The sequence below is a fragment of the Episyrphus balteatus genome, chromosome 3 (assembly GCF_945859705.1).
Source record: "Episyrphus balteatus chromosome 3, idEpiBalt1.1, whole genome shotgun sequence".
In the NCBI taxonomy this organism is placed as follows: domain Eukaryota; kingdom Metazoa; phylum Arthropoda; class Insecta; order Diptera; family Syrphidae; genus Episyrphus; species Episyrphus balteatus.
The window spans coordinates 35,226,778-35,252,932 of record NC_079136.1 but is presented as its reverse complement, the minus strand read 5'-3'; the positions used below and the strand labels follow the sequence as shown (position 1 = coordinate 35,252,932).

Here is a 26,155-nt window from a genome sequence, read left to right as displayed (position 1 = left end):
AATATTTTTTCCAAAATCCGTTATGGTTAAAGTCTAGATTGCTGGTGTATGAATTGTACTTAGTCATTTCCAATACCAGTCTTCTGTGAGTTAGGCTTTTTTTGAGTTTGTAGTTCGAATGCCATGAGATTTTTGGCCCTTCCATACTTTTTTCAATACTGTCGATCCCAGCTTCCACCAATGACTCTTAGGCTTAGTTGCTGATAAGTGGCATTATATACTGGCCCTTGAAACCAAATAAATAACAGGACTTTTGATGTCTCCTAAATTCCGCGTTGGAGATAAGTCAGTTGTTTTCCTCATAAGTCGTTCTTGATTTTTCATTTATGGAACTTTTTGCCAGGAATATAGGAATGCAGAATGTCACTGATCGTATCTTATTTCGGGCAACTTTTGCTAGCATTGCTAACCGAAAGATTTGGGTTTGCCTTAATGGATAAAGAAGAGCCAATTACTTTGTCTTGTACTGCCTAGCGATGCAGGTATCTCAGCAGTTCTACCTGTATAGCACTCATTTATCAGTCTTCCACTGTCTCCTGGCTGAAGGTTAAAAGTCCATGGTTGGGTTTAAGTCCATCTTGTCTAATTAGGTGGTCATTTCTTAGAATTTCTTGAATGAGCCTTTTCCTGGAACATGTTCCATATTCCACAAAGCTATGTCTCATTATATTAGTCACTGTATAGTAAAGCACTTCCTAACGCCATGGCCTACCTTATGGAAAAAAGTCAGGGTTTCAAAAAAATTGCGTCCCCTAAAAACAATCAAAATACTGGCGAATACGACCTACGACCGCACTGATTTCCCAACAAGAAGTACACAGGACAGGACACCAATAAGTATACCTTACCTATGCTTTCCCATTGAATGATACCAAAAGAGACATTAAACGATAGGCTTTACTCTTGTCTGACAGTGATGTGCATTTAGTGTCTACCAAAAGGCACACAAAAAAAAAACAAGCAAAATAAATAAACGTCCGCGAAAAAGTTAATGCTATAATTTTATCCTTATCTTCGAGTCGAGCTGTGTTTGTCTAACTACTCTACTGGCCCGAAATGTCAAGCTTCCTGTTCTGTATTACCCAGCCATTATGCCTTATATTGAAACAGGAAGAAAAACACCAAATGGCACAATTATATAGGTGGAAGGGAAGAGCACCCGGAGAAAAGGAAGAAGAACAAGAAGAAGAAGAAGCCTCCTTTTGGATTGACATAAGCTCGTTAACGTTTCAATGACAACGTTTAGATACCTTTACCTTTAAGACGTGCCAGAGACTAAAAGGGAAGCAACAACAACAAAAAAAACTACCTACTACAATCTCTGATCTAATGAACGAACCGACCGAACTCTTGGTTTGAAGAAGAGTATAAGTAAGGTACTGAAACACAATACCGTTGTTTGTATGAAGACAAAAAAAAAAAAAAAAAAAACCCCAACGATGAGAACTGTACAGAGGGGTTCTCTGGTCTGGTCTCTGGTCAAGTTGAATCGTCTATCTGTGCGGTGTTTCTGTTAGTTTGAGTGTGTATTTGATTCCATTTGACCATTTGATAGCCGGTGTGGCGTTTTGGATTACCGCCTCTGCTGGCTGATGGAAAGACGATATTGAAGATTCTCATTCGGTGACTGACTGACGGATACAGGTGTTAAATACAGTGTCGGGATTGTTGTATGATAAATTGATATCTCTTCCATATATAAACCTACCTTTTGCGGGGATATCTTTTGTTCATTTAAACACCGACAAGGTGATGGGAAGCCGATGTGTCGGTATAAAGTCGGATCAATTTCAATTTATTCTTAAGACTCTTTTATGTTCATTGAATCTGTTTGGGTTTGCGTCTCTTTCTAAATTGATGACCAAAGAGGAAAGTCATTCAGTAGAATGGTAGAGTGTTACCTTCCCATCATATCCATGTAAGGCAAGTCTTTGTAAAGACTTATAAGCTTTTGCCTAAATCGATTTGACAATTTTTCAAAAAAACAAACACACATTTTCAAGCCGATATTTTGGGGAAAGAAAATTACCTCACCTTGGACCTTGGATGGGGGCAATCTATTATTGATAATTTGCCGGATGTTTGATCCCAAAATAAAGCCATTGTATTGGGGTAGAATAGAAGGACTTTAGGAACCCGTTTTCAACTCCTTAGACCAAAAACCCAAACAAAGTAACAAAAATACATGAAATATTTTGCAATCAAAATCCAAATATTTTCCATCATTCGATAAGGGAATATACTTTTTCATATAAAATTACCCCCATGGAGACGTTAGAGTTTACAACCTATTTAATAGAAGTACTAAATTCCACCTTATTCCCCCTCTCGAACACAGAACAGAGCAGTTTTTGACCTTTTGTTGGTGTGTTATGAAGGAGGTAGAAAAACAGTGCTGCCCTTTTCAAACGAAGAATGAAGACCGACGAGGATTGTTGTACCTTCTTTCTGTGATAATAATGTATGTAACTTTACCAAGGATGTAAGTAATACATGTTTACAACTTACTCAGTAGTTTTTGAAAAGAAAAAAAAAAAAATGAAAATCCTTGTTGAAAGCTCAATTTTCTGCACTACCACGTTTGGTTGGAACCGACTCGACTTTGGCATCGGCATTGGCATTATCATCGTTGTTGCAAATAATAATATAATGGAAATGAAAATGAAAATGATGAAGGAAGGAAAAACTTTTACACATAAAATTGCTAGCTCGTAAAAAGATGACAAAAAGGGATGAAGTATAGTATAGTTGGGCTGTTATAAAATAACTGTTAAATAAGTTTGTCTGTGTGTGTATGTTGGTTTGGTTTGATGACTTTCAAAATGGAAATTTTTTTTTTGGAGTATATCTACTTTTTTGGTTGTAAAATTATGTCTTCTTCTATGGGTCTTCTTATCTCTCTCTGTCACTTAGTCTTTGTGTCATTAGTTCATCGTAAATTTTTGAAAAAGCTTTAAAAAAAAAAGTTATCAAGGACTTGAAATATGTTATCCTTAAAATTTTATATAAGGTTGAATCCCTTTAAATTATATAACGAATATAACTCTAGGGACAACAAAGGACCGACGACAAAATTATGGTCCTTAGATATGAGATAATTTTTAAAGGACCTTTTTCTTTAACAGCATATTATATAAATGTATTTAGATAGTTTTTGATTTAAATGGCCTCAGGTGAATTGTATTTTATATTTGTTAGTTTAATCGAATGTTGTTAAAAGTTAATTTTTGGGTAAAATGCTTTTCTCAGTGGAAAGAGCTCTTCGTTGATAAAGGAGAATGTTATTAAAAAGTTTTTTTTTTTTAATTCTGGAAGAAGACTGTTTTTCACTAAGTTTTGTAAGAAAATATTGAAGCATCATTAGAGAATTATCGGAAAGTAGATAAGAAATTGCATGAAAATACAAGTGACTTGATTACACTGGTAAATGTTACTAGTATTCACAAATATTTTACTAGAAATTGGAGTTTAACATAAGTGATTTGAGTTCTGTAAAAGGACTAAAGTATTACCCCGATAATAAAGTATTGATACTAGCAAGGCATTGAAAAAGACGAAGAATTTTCTTGATATGGATATCGTTAGTTGTTTCACTTTCACTAGTTTCAGTCAGCTCGAACTTTTTAGGGTAAAGATGAATCTTTGACTACGTGGAGAGTATTCCGACCTGAAAAAAAGTTACAGAAATAACAAAATATTATAAAATTCAAACAAAGACTTGGTTCGCTTTTTTGAGAGGTAAAAATGCGGATGCATGAGGAGATTAATATTGTAAGAAAATTCATCTTCGGCATGCCTTTATATTAAATCTCTTAGATATCTATAAGCTGCAAGCTTAAATAATCTGAGAATACACTTATTGTAAAATTGAGAACGGAAAATTTTAGAATTCTAGTTTTAGAAACTTTGATAAAATAAAACCCAAAAGGCGATTGAGATGTCTCTCGTTTATGGGGGATCTCAAAACTTCTTGAAACTCATCTAATTTAATGCATATTTGGAGGAAAATCAGAATCAACACTTGTGTTTGGAATTTATGCCTGAAGGGAATTGACATATGTATGTAAATCCCAAATTGGGTTTGTGAATTATATCCCTTTTAAATTTAAAAAAAAAATGGTGATATTTTCCTGGAATTTATGCATTTACCAAGATCGTTTGATAACATTTAACACATTTTCGAAAAAAAAAATTAAATGTGGTTTAATTTCATTAATCATAACCTACATATTGACATAAAATAAGTTGTCAAATAAACAATACTAGATGTTAGACTGACAAAAAACTAAAAACAGTACAAAATTTATACCACAAAAGTAAGTGTACAGTGATGAAAAAACTATAAAAATCGACGTTAAAAGCATAAATTCTTAATTTTTTTAGGAATTAATAGTTTTAAGGGTACCCCTAGGCTGACGAATGCAAACTGTCTTGAAGACATTGAATTTACAAGGTTTTTTGTAACATGCAGGCCGAATCTTCTTCATTCTTCCTATAAGACTCGTTTCAGCCAATCTTTTGACTGCTTCGTAACTTTTTTCCCCAAATAGTGTCACAGCTGATCAATAGAATCCAATTCGAGTGACTGGATGTATTTAGACCAGTAATTTATTTTTTTAGCCAATACTTGCACCGTTTACAAAATAATAAGGCAAGAGTTTGCTAAACAAAAAAACGTCTTTGACTTAATATTACTTATTTTTTATTTGTTTCAACAAAAATAATGTGCACCAAATCGATAGAAAATGTTGTAACGAACAATTAATAGCTTTACTTTTTGTCGTAGGACATTCTGAAGTCGAGTTATTTCCAAAAAACGATATTTTTGGGTGTTTTCGCACCGGTTTTGCATGCGTTCATTTATCAATTGCTCGGCCATCTTTGGTGATAAAGAGCTGATTTTTTCTGTAAAATGCAGGAAATGAATAGGGCTACAAAATAGATTAGAAAAATGTCAATCATGATTTAAGCTTTTTTCCAAATAATGACAAAAATGTGTTTTTTAACAACAAGAATTTGACTTTAAATGGCTGCCATTTTGTATTTACTCACTCAAATACAATGAAATTACATACAACGTTGGAAAATATTATAAGGAAGAGAATGTATGTTTATTTTTTGGTCTACGACAATCTGGAGCAAAGATATTAGCTTAGAAGTAAAATATCCCAAAAAATGCATTTTTGTGAATAACTCCGCTAAAAAGAATGATCAGGTGGTGAGAAATTGGGTTTAAGCCTTTTAAATATACCCCTATCGATCCATGAAATAAAAACTGACAGTGCCTCTCAGCGCAAGGTCAAATGACGCTTTGACTGGAGTATGCAGGTTGTTCTATAAAATGTCTAAATAAGTTTACCATTGTTTGAAGACCAAGTTATTCAAACCCGAAGTTAGGAAATAGCCAAATACCATAAACGATCCACTACCGTTTTTTTTTTCAGTACATTTCTTTCTTATCAGATCAGGTTCTTTACTTGGTTTTCTAGAAATTTTGCCACATCCAGAGCTCATATGAGCGTAAGACAAAGTGCAGTGTTCAGTAAAAATTTGGAGTATGATAAAAAAAATAACAAAATCTAATAAAAGAGCTGGTACTGGAAAAAACCGCAGTAAATCGATTTTGATACTTCATTTTAACACTATTCATAAAGAATGGGATTTTTGAATTAATAACATGAAAGCAAAAATCTGTTGAAAAATATGATATATCTTTTTTAATAGTTGTTAAGTTATTTTCCAAATTTTTTGTTGTCAGTGTTTTATTCTTAGGAATTTGTATGCAATAAAAAAGCATTGAAAATAAAATGCACGACTGGGGTCGCACGTACTTGCTCTTGCAGTTCAAAGCACTTTTATGTTAGTCTACTTGTAGATTTAAAAAGCTGGATCTAAATTTAAAAACAAATTGATATTGGGGAAGAGCCGACATTTAGGGCAAAATTTTGTTAAATAAAAAGAAATTGTTTTTGTTATTTGACTTTTTTGAGAAAAAAATGCAGTTTTATTGCCACTGCTTTAAATATTACGTATACAAAGTTTAATCAAAATCGTTAATGCCGTTTTCGAGAAATTCGTAATATCGTATTTTTTCGTATGGGAGGTATACGTTCTAAACGAGATATAAAAAAACAAAAAAAAACAACTTTCAGAATTCCATAAAAATCATCTGTACCAAATTTGAAGAAAATGCATCCACCCGTTTAGGCTGTGGAAATGTGTACAGATGGACGCACAGAGGCACCGACGCACGGACGGAATTGCGGGACCCACTTTTTCGGAATTCTCCATCATCGTAATGTTGGTTTTGATTAAAACCTCAATTTTTTTTTCGACACGAAACCAATACTTGCCCTATAGTAAAAATTATAAATCACCTTATTGCTGCCATTTACTGAAAAAGCTATCCAAAAAATATAGTTTTTTCCCTTTTTCACAGTATTTTTCTGCAATAGCAGCTAAGTTTTTCTACAACATCTTAATGTAAAATGTTCAAATAAAAAAAAAATGCTGAAACTTTCAAAACTCAAAAATGTTGTTATTAACTTTTTTAATTAGAAATTAGGTAATTTTTTCCAATAAAAAAACTAATTATCGAAAAATTAACACTCGTATTGCTAGTTTCAACTTACAATATTAGTAGTTGATATAACTATTGAAATTTGGTGTTTAAATTCTAATTCAAGGGAAAACTGATCAGTAAAATTTTTCAATAACATTTCGAAACTTTAGTTAATTAAGTAAAAAGATATCGAAATTTAATTTTTATCAACTCTATCAATTGATAGTTTTAATTCTACTTACAAGCATAGAACAGTCAATATTAAAATAATCTATTTTGCAAAATTTTTTTTTTTGTCATTTTTATTATAATTTTGTACTTAATTTGCACGAGCACGATGTAACTTCTTTAAACTCGTTTTAGTTATGAGGTTTTTTAATATATCTTCCAAATAAGCCTTGAAATACTTTATAGTATAACTAACTACTTAATATTTCTTCAGTCAATAAGTCGATTTGGCCTCCAAAGTAAATACAAATGCATAGTTCCAGTTCCCATTCCCAGTTAACGTTTAACTGTTTTTGTTTTCTAATAAAACCGCTTTCAACTACTGGACTTTGATTCAAATCATAATAATTATAGCTATACAAATTAATTTGCCATAATTTTTATTACCCACGGCATTATTATTTGTCTCAAACGAAAAGAAAAAACCTCACACAAAAACAAATGAAGGCAAACAAAAAAAAAATAAATAATAATTACTTTCGTGGGAAAATTTCAAACAATCGTGCACCTGTCTCCATTTCCATTTTTTTATTCCTGACAATTGAACAAAAATTCCACCTAGAGGCAATATTTTCAGTTTCAATTTATCTCTCGAGGTAGTATAAAATAGCACTCATGGATTTATGGAATGGAAATGAGCCTCACTCCAGTTTTTTTTTTTTTTTTCAGAGATTCAAGATTCGGCGGAACTTCATTGTTTAAGCTTGAAAGCAACCTCAATTGTCTATAATATTGTAGAATACAGCCAGAATACAGCAGCTTGCCGAAGGAAGCTTGAAGCTTCTGTTCTGACGAGAGTTGTGGGTGCAGAAGCAGAAAACAGATGCATAACTCAGTCAGAACTTTATGAATAATTAGCTTAAGTAGTTAGTTATGCGTGCAGATGCGCATTTTGTGAGGAGGAATTCGTATTTTATTCTTTTTCTGGAGTTGTTCTTTATTTTTGTATTTATTCTTGTTTTTTTTTCGCTTCGAATTGGATTCTTTTTTCTGTGAAATTATTCAGAATCTGGAATTAAATTTGTGCGAAGCCTGCACACGTCAAGAAACATTGTTATATTGGGGGGTCCCAGAGAGTGGTAAGCAAATGAGTAGACCTCGTTTTCTACTTTATTTATACCTTTTTGGTTGACCCAATTTCATGGGTAAATTGTTTAAGTAAGCAAGAACAGCTGGTTTGGTTATAAAAAAGTTACCCGAACCACCGCTTCGTACCACCTATATATTTACACTATACTTAAATTCAGTGGCTATGGCAGTGGCAGTGGGTTAGGTTAGGTTTCTTTATACTGTTTGCGCCTTTGAGGTTTTACGAGTATCAATAACGACGTGATGATGATGAACGAACTTGGGTCTGGAAAATAGGGCTTTTTGATTATTCTGTTTATTTCTTTCTTTTCGTTGTGATTTTTTTGCTTTTTTTTTTTGTAGACTTTTGCACAATAATGGGTGGTTTTCATGGAATCGCTGATGGTAGTTAAGGTTGGCCCAGTTGGTAATTGGAGATCGGAATAAACACATACATATAATATAAGTAACAAGAATTGCTGCGCCTGGCAGGCAATCATGATAAACAAAAAAATACAGACTGAAGATTGCAGTAAAGAGATCTTCAAAAGTGAAGTAGGTCAGATAGATTTAAATAATTTATAGTCTATGGTTTAAAGAGAAGGGGTTAATGTTGTAATAGAGAGTAAGAGGTTATATGAGGCAAGGTAAATTTGCTGATATAATTTGTCTTTTTTTTTTTTCTAGAACTGATGTATTTAAAACAGAGAATGAAAGACCCGTTTGAAGATAACCTTTAATTAAAAAAAAAATTCATGAGTGCAATTCACACGTGGTAGAAGTGAAACCTTAAAAATTATTTTTCTTGCATAAAATAAAAATCGAAAAAATTTACCTTTTTTTATTCTATCACCTTTAAATCCATATCTTTTATATGACAACCTTATAAATTAAAAAATAATAAATTTTAAATCATCTGAAAGCTTATTATTTCACTTTTTATTTGGCTTTTCAATCATGTTTCTACCATGCCTACAAAAAAGTAAGAATTTTTTAAAGTCAATTATCTCGAAATTTAAAACTGAGATTACGGTACTTCCTACACTGGTGGCTGGTCATCGGCAACAGATCTTCACAGGTGTTTTGAGGTATTTTTCAATTTTTTCACTTTAAGATTGTGTAACTTGTAGAGTACGTACCGTTATGTGTGATATATCAAATAAAAGGTTATGTTATCAGCATGCGTATTAAAGTTAGATCAAATTTATATGTGCACTAGATCAAAAGATATAACGTGTGTAGGAAAAGAACATCTTTTTAACGTTATCTCAGAATTTTGAATATAAAATTAATTGAAACTTTTTACAATTATAATTTATTTAATTACCTATCTACAGTACAAATTTCATTCATCTATCTATTAAAACAAAAAAGTTATAACAAGTTGAAGTCGTGTCGCGTTTTCGTTTCATCTTGTTTCAAATCACTACGATACTAAAGAAGTTTTCACTTCAAAAAAATCAAATACTTAGTTACTTTGCTCGCTAACTTATTGGTCGAGTTTAATTGTGTATAAAGTGAAAAAATGTTATAAAAAAGTTTTTTAACAGATAACCTTTGGTTAATTTAGGTGTCAAACACGAATCGGGTTTTTTTTCAACAAAATATCTCACAGAAACTAGGAACTTTTGAAAAATAAAAAAAAAAGTTACTAGAATTGTTTTTTTTTTTACAAAATACCTTGTAACGGGTGGGACAGAGAATCAATGAATTTATATTGATTTACCTGCAAAACTCTACACAAAATTGTATACCTAGATTAAATATATGTTGACTGTCAAAGTTATTTCATAGTAAAATTTGTTAATAATTTAAAAAGGACAAAAGAACTAAGTTAATTTGATTTTTTTTACAAAAAGACAGGATATTTTCTCCTGTCACGTGTGGGACATAAAAGAAGCGGTTATAAGATGAGGTATTTGCTATGTATTCGAATTCTTTGAGTTAGTATACAAAAAATTCCTAGCTTTATAAAAAAGCGAATTATGTACTATAAAATACATAGTTTTTATTTAAAAATAAAATTAGTTAGAAATGCCACAAGTTATTTTTACAAGTGGGACATGGGCAAGGTAATGAATTTAAATCAAAATAAATTTAGCCATTATATTTGAAAGTGGTATAAGTCCATATGTAAAAAAACAAAACTACGCAAACATTTTTAAATGGAAGCGTTTAAGTAGTGTAATGAGACATTACATAAGCCTACACCACATACTCCATACATCACGTGAGTCATACTGATAAGCCTGTGTGATGTGGACGATCGCATTACAACAACAGTATACAGATTACAAAAGACTAACAACATAACAAAACATTGTGGTGGATTTTTTCTGTGTCTTACAATTCACATCCAGTTACTACAAAAATAAACATAAGACACCGGATAATATCCAGTACAATCGAGTCGTGCTTGAGTTGGAAAAGTACCAATCAGGTGTACAGAGTGCTTCTCCGCTTTTTGAAAGAACTAGGTTCCAGAAGTGGATTACCAGGTTCTAAAATTAGTGACGTCTGCTATCTCAGACTGTAGTTTATAGTGACGTCTGCTATCTCAGATTGTAATTTATAGTGACGTCTGCTATCTCAGACTGTAGTTTATAGTGACGACTGCTATCTCAGATTGTAATTTATAGTGACGTCTGCTATCTCAGACTGTAGTTTATAGTGACGCCTGCTATCTCAGATTATAATTTATAGTGACGTCTGCTATCTCAGGCTTTAATTTATAGTGGACACTGCTACCTCAGTCAAAACTAAGATTAAGTTTATGAACTTGAATTATATAATGTATATGGATTAAAATTGTATTAAGGAAATTGTGTAATGTTAAGATTCTAAAATGAAATATTGAAAACATAAATATTGTAAAACATAAAACCTTTGTAAAAACATTGTAAAACACTGAATATAAAAGGAAACAAATAAAGTGAACCTCAAAAGCTAAAGTTTGTTGCTTCTTTAGTTAAACCCTGGATCCGACGAGTATACTCCAGCCTATGACAAAAAGCTCCTCACAGTAGCCGTAATATTAAATATTTAATTTTCGAAAATCGCATTTTTAAATTTGAAAAATATTTATATAAAATGTTTGATAAGTTTTTTGACAAATTCTTGAAAATGCCATTTTTTTTCATTTTGTGAAAATTTTTGAAATGGGAGAATTTATAACCCAAAAAGTTTATTTAACTATCCAAATTTAATAGTTGTCTTTTAGTGGAGTACTAAAGCTCAAAATTGGCAATATTAGGGAACCCGGCCGAACAGCTTAGTTTTGATAATCTTTTTTTTCAAGCGTCGGTAATTAAAAATACTTAAAGGTCTATAGATTAAAAATTGCCGGTGTTGACGTTTTGAATTTTTAAATTTAATTGAAGATTTTTGTGAACAAAAAAATTTTTTTTCAAATTTTTTTCTTAAATTTCATAAATTAACTGATGCCAAAAGATTGTCTAGGAAATTCAAGGAAAAAAAATATATAGGAGTGAGGGACAATCTTCCATCGTTCAAACGATAGATGCAATTTTCTTATTAATTGAATTCAAACACAAAAAAAAAATATTTGAACACAACGGCAAGACCTAAAATATTTAAATATACATTTTTAATAAGCTAGAAGCCTAGCCACATTTTTAAAACTAAAATTAACTTAATTGAATGCAGAGCTTTTGAAAGAATGGTAATTGAATTCAGATTTTTGAAATTATTGACGAAATTTTAACATGTCGTTTTTAAAGCTTTTTCGTAATATAAAATGCATTTATTTTCAAATTTTTTTGGCCAAATTAATTATGATTTGAAATTATAAAAGGAAATGTAAATATGTATTAGGTACGGTTTAAGAAAAAAATTAAAAATTATTTCATTTTCGAAGTAGTTTTTTTAATAGAAGTATTGAAAAAAAATTTAACTTATTTTTTTTTTTAAGTTCAACACTTAAATATAAAGTTGTTTTTTATTCATTCAATAGCCCTTTTTGTTGAAAGTTAAATAGCAAAACATTTAAAGTCCTTATTTGCCAAAGTCTTCGAGAAACTCAATTATTTCAATGCAAAAATTCAGTTTTTATCAAGAAAATCCGATGAAATTGAAGTAATTTTTTTTTTTTTTTTTTTTTCAAAGCTGTAATATATATTACCTTTTCCTCTTCGGAATTCAAGTGATAATATTTATGGCCAAAATTTTTTTTAAAAAATAAATTCATATTTTACTACGAAAAAGTTTGAAAAAAGACATTTAAAATTTTTTAATAACATTTTTTTTTCGAAAATTCTGAGTTGAGGGCCATTTTTTCTAAAACTCTTGATTAAATTTAGTGGATTCAAATTTTACAGATAGAAATGAGTTTCTGGCTTTTTAAAAAGGTGTCTGTAAATATTGTAGGTGTTGCCGTTGTGTTGAAAATATTTTTTTTGTGTTTGAAGTCAGTTTGTGAGAAAATTGCATTTAACGCTTAAACGATGGAAGATTGTCTTTTACTCCCATATTTTTTTTTTCTTAAATTACTTAGAGAATCTTTTGGTATCATTTATTATATGAATTTTAATAAAAAAATGGTTTGGTTCAAAAAAAAATTTAATTTTAATTTTAAAAAACAATACGGCAACATCGGCAATTTTTAATCTATAGACTTTAAAGTATTTTTAATTACCTGGGTTTGAAAAAAAAATCGTCATAATCAGGGCTGTTCGGCCGGGTTCCCTAATAATTTGCTTAAGTTACTCTACTATTTAGAGAAAAATGAAAAATTGGATTTTATAACTTTAATTTCGTAGCTTTATGGAAGTATTTAGTACATGCGTTTAAGCGTGTTTTTCAATTTGAAATTTTAGAAAATCCGCTATAAAATCCATCTCTTAATTTCTCTCATAAAAATACCCTTTTTTATTAAACCAAAAACGCATGTAACAAGACCTAAAATAAGAAATTTGAATAAAAAAATACAAACTAAGAAGCCACAATTTATGCAAAAATATAAGTAAACCGACCTCACTGAACAATTTACCGCTGCATGAAATATTACAATGTTTATTTATGAAAAACTAAAATTCATAAAAATTTGTAGTTGTACCAAATAAAGGGGGGCGTGGGGTCTAATTTTGCATATTCGATTTAAAAGACAATAAAAAAAAGAGCACGTATACGCCACAGTGCACGGAGACAACTTGTAAATAATTTCATTTACAAGTTTAGCTTGAATGCTAACACACCCTAATCGAAATTAAATTAACGCTTGCATTCAATATTTTAATAAAGCGAGGGTTGACATTTTATCTAATCATAATTTGGACCAAAGGGTTTTCCTTGCACTAAAAGACCTACACTTTCCCACTCATTATTAGGACTAATGTTTTTGTGATGCATAAATATTAGCTTTTAGGTATTTTTTTTTTTAAATGACTTCGATGATAGAACTTATTGTCTTCTATATTTCATCTTTTTTTCTTCCTTTCAAAACTTTCAATTTTGCAACAATCCTTTAATGGTGTTGTATCAAAGTTTATTGTTATTTATGAGCTCTCCAAACAGGAAAAAAATGTTTTCAATACTTTCCTTCAAAATAGTGCGATGAGTCTTAACTTTCAAAAACCAAACAAAAGTTTTAATTAATTTTCAGTGTTAGACTTCATCCGCGAAGTTCAATAAATCTATATATGTGGGATAGATTAACAAACAACAATCTTGTACCTACTCATAGGGTACCCACTCTACACATATAGAACATTGATGCAATGTGCATAGGTCGCATAACGAAGGACCTAAACCTATGTACAACTACGTACTCTCTCTCTACCTATAAGTGCAGTGGTGCACCTCGTTAATCTGCGGCTTGGGATAAGTCAAAGCTTATTTTTTTATCCATTTTGTCTAACTTTTTTGTTGTGTTTTTTTGTTTTTGTAATCGGAAAAGCGAAAATCTATGTCGTGTATTTGTGTATTATCATGCTCATCTCTTGTGCTGCATCGTTTGCAAAACATAAAAGGATCCACCATCGCCGAAGAAGCCAGGCAGCAGCTAGCAACATCATCTTCCTCGTGAATCCGAATGGAACTATCATCCTGATGCGCCCTCTGTATCTCACAAAGGTATATAAGACTATAGAGACTGTAAAGTGTGTTTTTCTTTTTTAACAAAATAAATTAAATAAAAACAAAAAAGAAATAAAAAACCAACAAAAAAAAAAAAAACACTTTGCCAAGCTCAGGGTTAAGAAGAATAAGATATTATAATGTGCCGGCATGTTCACTACAGAGTCAACTATCGTGTTCAATCTTCTCCCAACTGAAACACTGAAAGGAATATAACAAGAAGAAGAAGAATAAGATTCCCTCAGACCTCCAGAGCTATAGAGCTCCTCCACTCACTAGTGTGTCTCTTTATTCTATGAAAACATTTTTCTTGTTGTTTTCTAGTTTTCTTGTTGCTCGCTAGAGTTCACTCTTGATCCATGAGATGCGGACGGACGGAATTTTATTTCTTTTATACTTCTTTTTTTTAAGAATACAAGTTGTGTGTGTATGTGTGTAGAGAATGTAGGTAGTCCTAGATAAGACGACTTGGAACTTAAAACAAAACACAAGAAAAAAAAAAAAGGAAAAAAAAAAACATTCTGGTAAACATAAAATCCTGCAGTCTTGCCTTTTAAAAATATGCATCTTGATCTGGATGCGTTATGGTACGTTATTTTGATAATCTGATACTAGCGCGTATCTGGTTGCTGCAGCCAGCAGCAGCACCGGAGTCGTCTGGTAAATACGAGAAGCGCTTCAATTAATTTACTGAAATTCATTTCATATATCAACCTTGACGTCATGATGGGTCCTTGTTTCATACAGATCTAACCCGATGATGCTACTGCTGGTAGAGTATGGACCGATATGCGGGTAGACTTGGGTGCATTTGATGAGGCAGTTATGTTATAAAACGAAAAGCTCTTAAAAAAGTTGAATTTTATGAATACTGCAGAAGAATTGAATTTAAGGAATAAGTTGGGCTCAGAATCTCGAAAAACAAATTTTTTTTAAAACTTCAAAACCGGAAAACAACAAAATCTGTCAAAAACTGAACACAGCAAATCCAAATTTAAAAAAAAAATTAAAAATTAAAGTATGTTAGGCAAATATGGCCTACGTGGTTAATATGGCCCACACACACATATATTATTCAAAAATATTTTTTGCACCCACGTTCAAACTAGTTTTGTCTAAGTCTTCCGTGAAGTATGTATGTATAAGTAAAATTTATTTTGCTTTTTTTTTAATTGCTGGATTACATTTTTATTATTATTATGATAAAGTTAGTAAAACTTCCTCAGTAAACCATAATTATCAAGTTATTTAAAAAAAATCTAGGAAATCCCTTTGAAATCTATGAATATAATGAACACAAAAGCAATTGAAAACTGAACACCACACATCCAATTGCCAAAGTAAATAAATCAGCCAAATTAAAGCAAGTGTGGCAATATGGCCCATGTTGATAATATGGCCTATGTGGATAATATTGTATTAATCATAACAGAAACATTCAATTAAGTTAAACCTCAGTCATTCCTGAAATTAGTAAAATTTTGCAACTAGGCCATAATAAACACTTTTTCTAAAATACGAGTATAAAACTCTTTTATTTTTTTTTTTTTTTATCAACTTTAAAAGAGACTGAAGTCCAATTAAATCATAGTTAAATATTGGTTTTTATGTTGAAAAAAAAAGATGGGCCATATTTGCCGCACTTACTCTATTAGGTAATTAAAATTGATAGATAGTAAATCAGATTTTATGTTTTAACTTATTATTGAGGTTGCTTATGACTTTCCTCCGCTAGGCCCGATGTACTGGGTCAAAGGTGAAAAAAAACATATATGTACATATTTCAAAATCACTAGGTTTAAGGCAAAAAATATGTTCTTCATACCTGTACCCGAACTACTTTTACATAAAATTGTCCTTTAAGACTTTCTTTTATCACTCGAAGTTTAAAAATTACCACACTTAAAACGTATAAACCCAAAAATAGGTACTCAATTTTGTTCAAATTAGGTATATGTGAAAATTAAAAAAGCTGGAAAATTTTATGTTTTTGAAAGATATAAGTTTCTGTGTCATTTGACCCTGTATAACAAAGAAAAGAGACTTTTCCCCTTTATTATTTCTGGGAACAAAAATTTTTAGTTTTGGTCCCTGAGCAGAAAATGCTCAGGGAATTTTTCAAAATTTTGTTTTAGTTTGGAGACCTTTGTTGGACGTTAAACTTAATTTAAAATTCCGTAAAAATTATGAAAAATGGAAACAAAAAAATATGGGTTTTCAACATATATGGGTTGGTGGAATTTCACATTGAAGAAGTTATTACGAAATATTGGAATTTTGTTTTTTTATCTGACAGTGCAAAGAAATTTAGAAAAATATCACTTTTAAATTTTGGGAATTAACTCCAAATACATAATATTGTTGTTCGATAACGTTTCTGCTACCAGGTTCCAAAAAAAAAAACTACCTACTTCTATGTTTTGAACTCTAAATTTGACAATACAGAAATAGGTGAGAAATTAGTGACTGTGAATTAAATCAAGACACCAGTATAAAATGTTTCAGGGGCAGCGTCGACAAACAAAAAAAAAGCTTAGACCGGCAGCACCGATTTCTATCGGCAAAAGCTATATCGACGGTAACATGGCGGTGGTTGTAAGAGTACTCTCTGTTAGCTACCAAAGATTATTATCATTGTCAAAATTAGGTAAATCAGTCGGACTTAACAGAAAAGTGTTAGTCCCTCATATTCTTGCCAAAATTAATTACGGTGCCGTGAAATAACGCCGAGCGAAATAACGCCGAATTCCAAAATTCGGCGTTATTTCACTTTACAAAAGCGAAATAACGCCGAATTTCAACATTCGGCCTTATTTCACAACGATAAAGTGAAATTACGCCGATTTGGCCTTATTTCACTTTTTCAGTGAGGAAAATCCTGCTAAGTGGAGCTTAGGAAAAATTTCTATGTAACCACCTGCAGTCAGTTTGGTATTGAAATGCCATATTTTTGGCCAGGGATATAAGGCCCATGGAATAACAGCCACTATTATTGTGGGGCTTACATCCCGCTTGAGTGAGACATAAGTTCCAAATTAAATGTGGGGCTTATGTCAAACTCAGGTTGGACAAAAGACCCACAAATAAAGGATGGGCGTTATGTCTCACTAACAAAGAATTTTCAAAATATAAAATTATCTCCCAACTGAATAACTGTATTTGGGATAGTTACATAATTCGATTTTGCACTTATGTCCCACCTTATTGGCAAATAAGCCGATTCAATAGTGTATCCAATCAAGGGGATTGCAGCAGAGCACCATGCTCTCAGCCTCCAAAAATATTTCACTGTTTATAAACCTAAGTATCTTGGGTTTTATTGTTTTATTTATGTGTATACCAAACAACAAAGATATGTTTGTGTTATAACTTGGCAAAGGCGAAGCGAAAAATAAATTCTTACATAAGAATATATTTAATTTTTGGAACCCAAACTCGAAGCGGAAAAAAATTTTGCCCACGGGAGAATCAATTTTGAGGTGTGAAAATAAAAATTCGCGTGGGCAAAATTTTTTTCCGTTTCGCGTTTGGGTTCCAAAAATTAAATAGATTCTCATGTAAGAAATTTGTGTCCGCTTTGCTTTCCACCAATTAAAACAGGTGGGATCTATTTGTTTCTTATCATTATCTTATTCAAAGTTTCTTTTGCATTTAAAGACTCTGGAATAAAACGCGAATAAAATATACCAACGTTATAATTGTTCATTATTGTTTTATATTTCGAAAAGCGTGGGGCTTATATCCCACTTAAATGAAAAATATATGGAGCTTATGTCCCACTCAAGTGGGATATAATTCTTAAATTAAATGTCAACCCACTCAAGTGGAACATAACTCCCATAAATAAAAAGTGGGTGCTATATCCCTGGGCCTTTTGTCCCTGCGACATGTTTTTGTACCTTCTTGAGACTAATCTGTTAATGAATAAATAAGAGGCACATAAGACAAAAAACTTTTTTGGAACCTATACCTCGCTTGGATGGACATAAGTCCCAAATTGGTATTGGGGCCATTCTGCCTTAATAAATTAGGGCCTTATATGCCTTTGAAAATAAAAAAGGTTAGCATTTTAATATACGGGTTAACTTAGGTCCACTTCTATGCTCACTTTTCTAGCATTCGGCCTTATTTCTCACTTGGGACTCGGCGTTATTTCACTTTGACAAAGCGCAATAAGGCCGAATGTTGAAATTCGGCGTTATTTCGCTTTTGTAAAGTGAAATAACGCCGAATTTTAGAATTCGGCGTTATTTCGCTCGGCGTTATTTCACGGCACCATTAATTACTACAGGCTTCGAAAGGGAAAAAGGTTTGAAAATAAATTCGAAAATTTTAACAACCCTGCCGAATCTTTTCTCCAAACAATCCACCTCTACGTTCTACGTTAGTATAGTACTGGCGGCAAGGGTTCATATAAAACAGTTGCTCAGTTGTTGTCGTCGTCTTGGTTATCGCGCTGTTCTTCGTTCTTCAGTCTTGTTCTTGTTGTATTTCGTGACCAATGTAACCACCCTGCCAAGGATAGCAAACAACATTCTGTCTTTTGGTTAAATTCGCTTTAGGTTCTTGGGGTGCACCTCAATTTAGCCCCAAACTTAATTTACCAATGCACTTCGGGGTGACTCAATACCCATTTGCTGATGGGGATTGGTTACTAGGGTAGGGGTAATAGTGGGGAGAATTGAACGTGATGCTCAGACAAACTATGTTCCGGCCCACTGTTTGACTGCACATAAACGCCCAAACAACAACATTTTACCCGAAAAAAAGAAGAAAATCTCTGTTTTTACCGACAAGAACTCTAAAACGACGACCGACGACGACGACCCAAAGGAGATAAATAGCCAATCTTGTGTGGATGTTGTTGATGGTGGCGTTAGGGCAAAGCAAGTACGTAATTTGCTTCAGATTAAAATCGTCCACTGGGTGAGTGAATTAAGGAGCGTTTTCTGGAATTTTTTGTTCCTCTTTTTTTTTAGAATAGTCGTTATGTGGAGTTGGAACTAAACGGCAGCGAGAGGTACATTTTATAGCTGCAACTTCTTGTGGCAAAGTTCTTTTTTTCCCCCATTTTATGACCCAACACAATATACTTTGTACCTTACAAACTTCTTAGAGAGAAGAAGTTTAGTTGAAGGAGGTTATAGATATGGCGTGTGGTGTACCTCTACCAACATTATAATAGTGACAGAAGAAAGTCGTGACTTGGAAATGGTGCAAGTATCATGCTGATAGACATTCAAACAAGCCTTGTAACTTCAAGCATCATGATGAGAACACACAACAACACAACAGTGGCTTGTTGGTTCAAGTATTGCAATAAATTTTGAGTTGCGCGTTTACATAGTTTTAAAGTTTTTAGGTATAGTTGTTTTTTTTTTTTTTTTTCTTCTACTTCTGACATTGTTTAAGGAGAGAAATCTGGAAGTAGGAAGCTAAATAGCGCGCTGAAGGCAAATAAAATGCTTGTAACCCAATTACTTTGGGGAGGCGGACAAATTGCGTTGGTAGGTAGGTAGTAGTTATGTCATTTTGGTTTGAAACCAGAAAAAAAAAAATAAAAAAATAGTGGAGTTGCTGCTTTATAAACATAACAGTTTATAAAAAAAAAACTTTCAAAGTAGGTGTTAGTTTAAAAACACTTCTTATCAGAACATTTAAACTAATAAAAGATTCAACCTCCTTTTTCAGTAATCAACTCCAATATCATCACTTTGAGTGCTTTTCGAATAATGAATCTAGATTTCTGTAGGTTCTTTACTTAATTCTATCTCAATATTTTTATTAAAAGCCATAAGCCTAAAATGGTAAGTGTAGTGTTTACTATACAGGGTGTCCCGGAATGAGATAAAAGTATTTTAGGGGATGATTCTTGGGTATATTCTAAGGATAAAATTGTTATAAAATAAGTCTCTATCTGCAAAATTGATAGGCTTTAGCGATGATTTAAGAAAACGCTTACTTTGGTATTGGTTTACTCATGTTAATGTTAATTTCTCTGTTAATGCTTATGATAGAAACTTCATTAATGTCTTGATTTTTTGTAACTGCATTTAAAAAATGTTAACATCTTTTTTTACTGCTCAGATATTAATATTTAAAGGGTATTATTTTTTTGTTACCAATGATAATTTTTTACTTTGGGCCCGATTTTCTGGTGATAAATGTGCAATAAACATAGTATTTTATAAATTTATAAAAACAATAATGAATAAAAAACAATAATGAATAAAAAAGTCATTTACAAGTTTGCCAGAAAACTCATAGTTTTTATGATATTTAGGAAAACCTGCACCAGTGGCGTACTTTGAGTCGCCGGGGCCCCGGGGCAAGACTAAATTTTGGGGCCCCTTTGATATTTCGGGGCCCCTTAGATAAAAAAAAATACGTATACGCCGTACTTTTTTTTGTATGGCTTATTTATTTTTAGGTTTATTTTAATGTTATAATATGTTCGTAATGCACTTTGCTATACTTACTTAAAATTTCTATCATAAAAGTAGTAAATACTTGTACTAGGGGCCCCTCAAATTAAATATTTAAAGACCCCTAAAATAAAATTTTTTTTAGCTTAGAATTGATAGTTGTTGGGGCCTCTGTTCTGAAGTAATTATGTACACATTTGATTTTCCATCATGAAACATAGTTTATTTCTTTTGGGGCCCCTGAAAAACTATTTTTGGAGCCTCAAAATTAAGTGCTTAGAGGCCCCCATTTGATTGTTTTTAACCACTGAAGTAATAGCTTTTGAGGATCCTCTAATAATATTTGTCATGCCATCAGAAAATTTGATGAATATTTTGGGACCCCCAAATTAATATTTGATTGCCTCTCAACTAACGGGGTTTCTGAAAAATCATTTTTTGGGACCCTTCATATAATATTTTTGGAGCCCCGAAGTCATATTTTTTGGGGCTCCTAAAGTAATATTTAGTTATCCATCAACAAATGTAATTTAATTTAAAAAACATTTTTTTTTAATTTAATTTTTTTTGTACGCCCTGAAGTAAAGGCTTTTGGGGCCCCTGCCCTGAAGTTATTTTTTTGCTTTTTTGGGGCCTCTAATGTATTATTTGTGGTTGCAAAGATTTTTCAAGTAATATTTTTTGGGGCAATAAGATAAAATTATAATTTTTCTTTTAAAAAAGCATTTTATTTTTTTGGGACCCCTTGGGTAACCTTTTTATTAAATTAATATATATATTGTGTGGCTACCATTGCATTATACATTACACTGACTGACATAATTAGTCTCCCTTGTATCCGAAGTGATTCAAATACATTTTAATTTACTTCGTAACTCAATTTATGCTAACAGTGTCCTTCTCTGCACTGTCTCCAGTGGGGGCCCTGGGGTCGGTCGAGGGCCCCGGGGCGCCACCCCGCTTGCCCCAAGGGAGTGTACGCCCCTGACCTGCACAAAGTAAAGAAAAATGTTTTTGACAGATTTAGATCAAAAAATAAATTGATTTTTTTACCAAACGAAAACACCATTATTCAAAAATGCGTACATACGAATTAAAAATTAATTTTTGTAGACCATCGATAACCATTCGGTTAAAATACTAAATATTAACAAATTTTTTTGCTTGGATAGGTACTGCATCTAAATCACCTAGAGTAACATTAAGCTCTATTAAAATGTCATGACAAAATCTTGACAATTGAAACTGCCAATAGTTCAAATGTTCAGAAAAATCTATTCGAATAGTGTGATAAATTATCATCTTCCTCTAAGTGATTTTTTATTACTCAAATCATAATCAATCTTCTAGCTTGGTCTCAATATCCATTGATATCTACTATACAACTTCCTTGCGCTATTTTATTTAGGTATATCAATAAATCTTCCAATGGTCATTTGTCGCATGCGACCTATAAAAGAGCTTGTATTATTGCTTATACAAGTATATAAATATTTCTGTCATTCAATGACATGAGGCCAAGGGACTTATGCTTTGCAAAAAAAAAAACTGTTAACATTATTATGAGTAGCACCTTTTTGTGTCTCGTCTAATCGGCGATAGATCTTTTTGTTTGTTTCTTGTCTCTTCGACTTTGGATGATATATTTCATCCAAAAGTTGACAAATACACCCAACAATATAAATCGTCAATCGTGGTCTTGAAAATCAAAAATTTATGAATTTTTAAATGCGCACAGGCGCTCACAGTTCAACTCCTGAATATTAATTAAAAGTTTTTTAAGTAAGAAAAACATATGAGTAATCAATGAAAAATTTCGCCAGGAGTGTTGTTTGAACTAAAAATGGGTTTCCATTTCTCAAGAGCTGACAAAATAGGCTTTAGAAAATAAGCTTGGAAAGTATTTGGATTTATAAAAGAGCTCAAATTCTAAGTAAAAAGTGATTTTTTTTTTCAAATTTAAACATTTTGTGAAATTCCCCTTACTACAGTGGTCCTTAAAATAAAAAATTAAAACAAAAAAAAAACCTGTCAACAAAGTTGGCAAGATTCAGAATCAGGTGGCAGGCAATAAGGCAATCAAGACCAAGAGTTAGCATATATAATTCTTTTGGCTAACAGGCGGGCCCAGTAATTCAGGATGTAGCGTCATGTTATTGATTTAGTATGCAAAACGTAAGCTAATCGTTAGGTGATTCAGTGGATGTCTGCATAAAATTAAGGATTCTCCTCTTGTGTAGGTATTCTTTTTTCTGTTTCTTTCTGCGTTTCTGGCTGCTATCTGATATATTTTTACTCAGCTTGACCACGTTCTTCCTAATAATCGAACAACAAATTAAAATTCCTAAATGCAAACTCTCAAGCTTTATTGTTTTGAATTAGAATGAAAAAGATGTGGCCGGGCCTGATGGTGAAGGCGGGCATAGGTAGGTATAGAGACTATAGGTAGACTTGCCGCAGCATGTCAATCAACATGCTTTATACGAATGCGAACGCAAAGAGGGTTCATTGAAACCAAAAAGACAGCCAATTACAAGGAGTGGTCAAAGGGAGGACACCATATTCCAGAGTATGGGTATGAATTAATCCCGGTTCCCGGTGTTCGTAACAAATCGGTGCCATATTCATTACACAACAGGAGTGTTTATATCACAGCGGAGGGCGCGTATAAATATTCAAAACTACATTTTATTTACATACACTTTGTCTAGATACATGACCAAGGGGGTTATATACCAATACAAAGGTAGAGTATAGTTACCAGCTTAAGTCAATCTGACGGTTTGCATTTAAATTAAATGGTTGCATATAGGCACTCATTACATGCAATCGTTCGTTTGTAAGTAAGTATGTTAAATTTTAATTCCCTTTGAATTGGAATTTCAATTATGAAATTCTGTTTAAGCCGCGTGATTGTGTGGCAGAGGAGTAAATTAATATTTGCCACCTAACGGCACTAAACGGATTAGTTATTCAAGTTATTTGGTATTTGTGCTTTGTTTGATATGAGAGTGTTGAAGGAGTGTGCTTTAATGTGTCTGGGATTTTGTTTTTTCTTTTAATTCCGATGATGAGTACATAGAAGAAGGGATTAATATAAGTGGAAAGACTATTTTATAATGAGAGGGATTAACAATTTCTGAGGTTCGTTTATTTTAATAGCTTTAGGGGGCATAGAATTTTGTTTTGAAGAAATTAACAATTCTACCAAGGAGGAATTAAACAAAAAGTTAGTCTTTGAAGGAAAAGGCATATAATATTAAGGAAAATGGCTTTCGGGAGAAAACTCGTAAAAGAAAACATTACTGTACTAGATCACTGAAGCTAAGGATTAAAATTATTGGAATATAAAATAAGTCTATTGAGGTGTATTAGCTGAATTTGAACAAATGTCGATAAATAAAGGAATCGTTAGTTTTATATCCATAATGTGATTTTATTTAACGGATTTTCAATATTTACTCATAAAGTTTATATGGGTAATTTGACTGTAACGGAATTTCTTAAACTTTTTCGACATATCTAATAATAATTGTAAAGTGTACATACCTTTTCTTGTATCAAAGGGAAAATAACACCTCCCTTTAAAAGGTTTAAAATTAATAAAATTATCAAACCAACACACAGTGGTGCACTTCGCAGTTTTTGGTGACAAAAATCATTTTCACCACCATTTCTTGACAAAATGCTATGAAATTTGATGCACTAAAAGATACTAGTACTAAAAACACTTTAAAAAATCGTACTTTGTTGGAAAATCATTTTTTTAGACCAATTTCTTCTAAGCTAAATAAAAGTTTTTTATTCAAACTTTGTTGCAATTGAAATCAACACTAGTAATGATTTTTTTTTAAGTGTTAACCCTAGAAAGCTAACTTTCGTCGATTTGACGAACACAAATTTTATTTGTTCTGATTTTTCGGAAAAAGGAGCTTCCGATTGCATTTTTAATTCGTGTAATCCGTGTGTAAAAAAATCCTTTTTTTGCTTTTTCTGTTAAAAAAAATAACTACTTAACATGAATTATTAAACTTCAAAGAAATTAGTTAATAACTTTTTCTTAACAGCGCGGTTAAAAATCACTTCGTCGTTTCGACGAATGGTTAGCTTAAACGTGCTACAAAATAAGGTTAGCTTTTTAGGGTTAAACAACAAAATCTTAGGTTGTAGGGTTTTCACATTTATTATTTATAAGTGTGGCTTTCATAATATATTTAAGTTCAAACATGAATCTTGTTTCTCAAACTTTGATTCGCCAAATTTTGTAGCGCGATTCGAAGGGCATAATAGACCCTTAAAATTTTTTGGTTTTAGTTTTTTTTTTACTAATTAAATTATTTAATTAAAATATATTTAATTGGATTATTTTTCTACTATAGATTTATATGGAAAAAAGGCTATTTTCGAATCAATTTCGATTTTTCTTAATCTATTGGTTTTTTTTTTTCAAATTTACTTCGACTTTTTTTCTGGAAGTGGTTACGCTTAAGAGGCTTAGTGACTAACAACACTCAAGCATTCCATTTGCAAAAATGGAATGAACCTACAATTTACCATTGAGTGTTGAGTCCGATCGACTAAACAGAGATGCACTTTTTTTGACATTGGTACTCTTGGAGGTTTTGTCAATTCCTATCAACAGTCCATCGATTACTGCGGGTAAGGTCATAGAAATCCATAAATCCAAAGCGAAGTGAAAAATTAGTCTTTAAGCTTTTTTACTTGCGATATAGGTAGGTACTTTTTTTTTTGTACGAATGCATAACTTGATAATAAGTTATGCATTCGTACAAAAAAAAAAAAAAGTTGAGATAACATTTTTCCATGACATTACGATGGTAGACAATGCCAAAAAAGTGGGTCCCGGAAGTCCGTCTGTCAGTCTGTCTGTCTGTATAAGGAGCTACAGACGAAACGGATGGACCGATTAATGTCAAACTTCGTATGTAGCGTTATTTGGCGACTCTCCAGAGGGATTTTTGGAATTAATTTGTTTGGACCAAAAATAACGGTACTTGTCATATACCGATTTTAGTAGAATTGAAATATGTATCTCAAAAATGGCTCCAACGATTTTGTTTAAAAAATTCAAATGTTAGTTTTAAGCTAAGGTCTATAATGAAACATTTTTTTTTTTGGAAAATCATTATTAACGGTACCTGCCATAGAACCGTTTTTTTTTCAAATCCGAATATCTCCGAAATTGCTTATTCGATTTCAACGAAACTTTTTGTGAGGAAGCATTTATACAATTTTAATATAAACCAACAAATTTCAAAAAAAAAAAATTATTTTTGGATTTTTAAAAAAAATTTGAAAATTTTTTTTTGAAAAATCAAATTTTCGAAAATAGGACATTGAATTTTTTTGAAATTTTGTTTTTTGATGTTGATTAGTGATTTCTACAAAATGGCATACCAATTTTATTTTAAAACATTTTTTCCAAAAAATTATTTATAACAAATTAGTTTTTTTAAAAAACGGCTTTAACGATTTTGAAAATTTTTTTTTCTAAAAATGCATCTTAACATATCAATCAAAACCGCATACTTGTTTTATAGGGCAATTTGATTTCATATCGCTTTTTTTTAGCTCATTTCCCACCCAGTTATGCACCTATCCTTTTATCATTCACACTGGAACTCGGAATCTACCTACCTAAATTACAGTCCTAAATTTATAAAAATTCATAAGCTCGTCTCCAACCAAAATATTAAACAAAGTGTCAAATATTATTACCTTTCTGTCTTCAAAAACACCTTGACCAAAAAAATTTAAA

The 26,155-nt window shown here is 31.8% G+C and overlaps 1 protein-coding gene across 7 annotated transcripts in view; it reads right to left on the bottom strand.

Annotated features, from left to right (window-relative positions):
- The window catches only part of LOC129916605 (band 4.1-like protein 4), a 282,511-nt gene that overhangs the window by 204,607 nt on the left and 51,749 nt on the right, over positions 1-26,155 (bottom strand). The window lies entirely within an intron of this gene.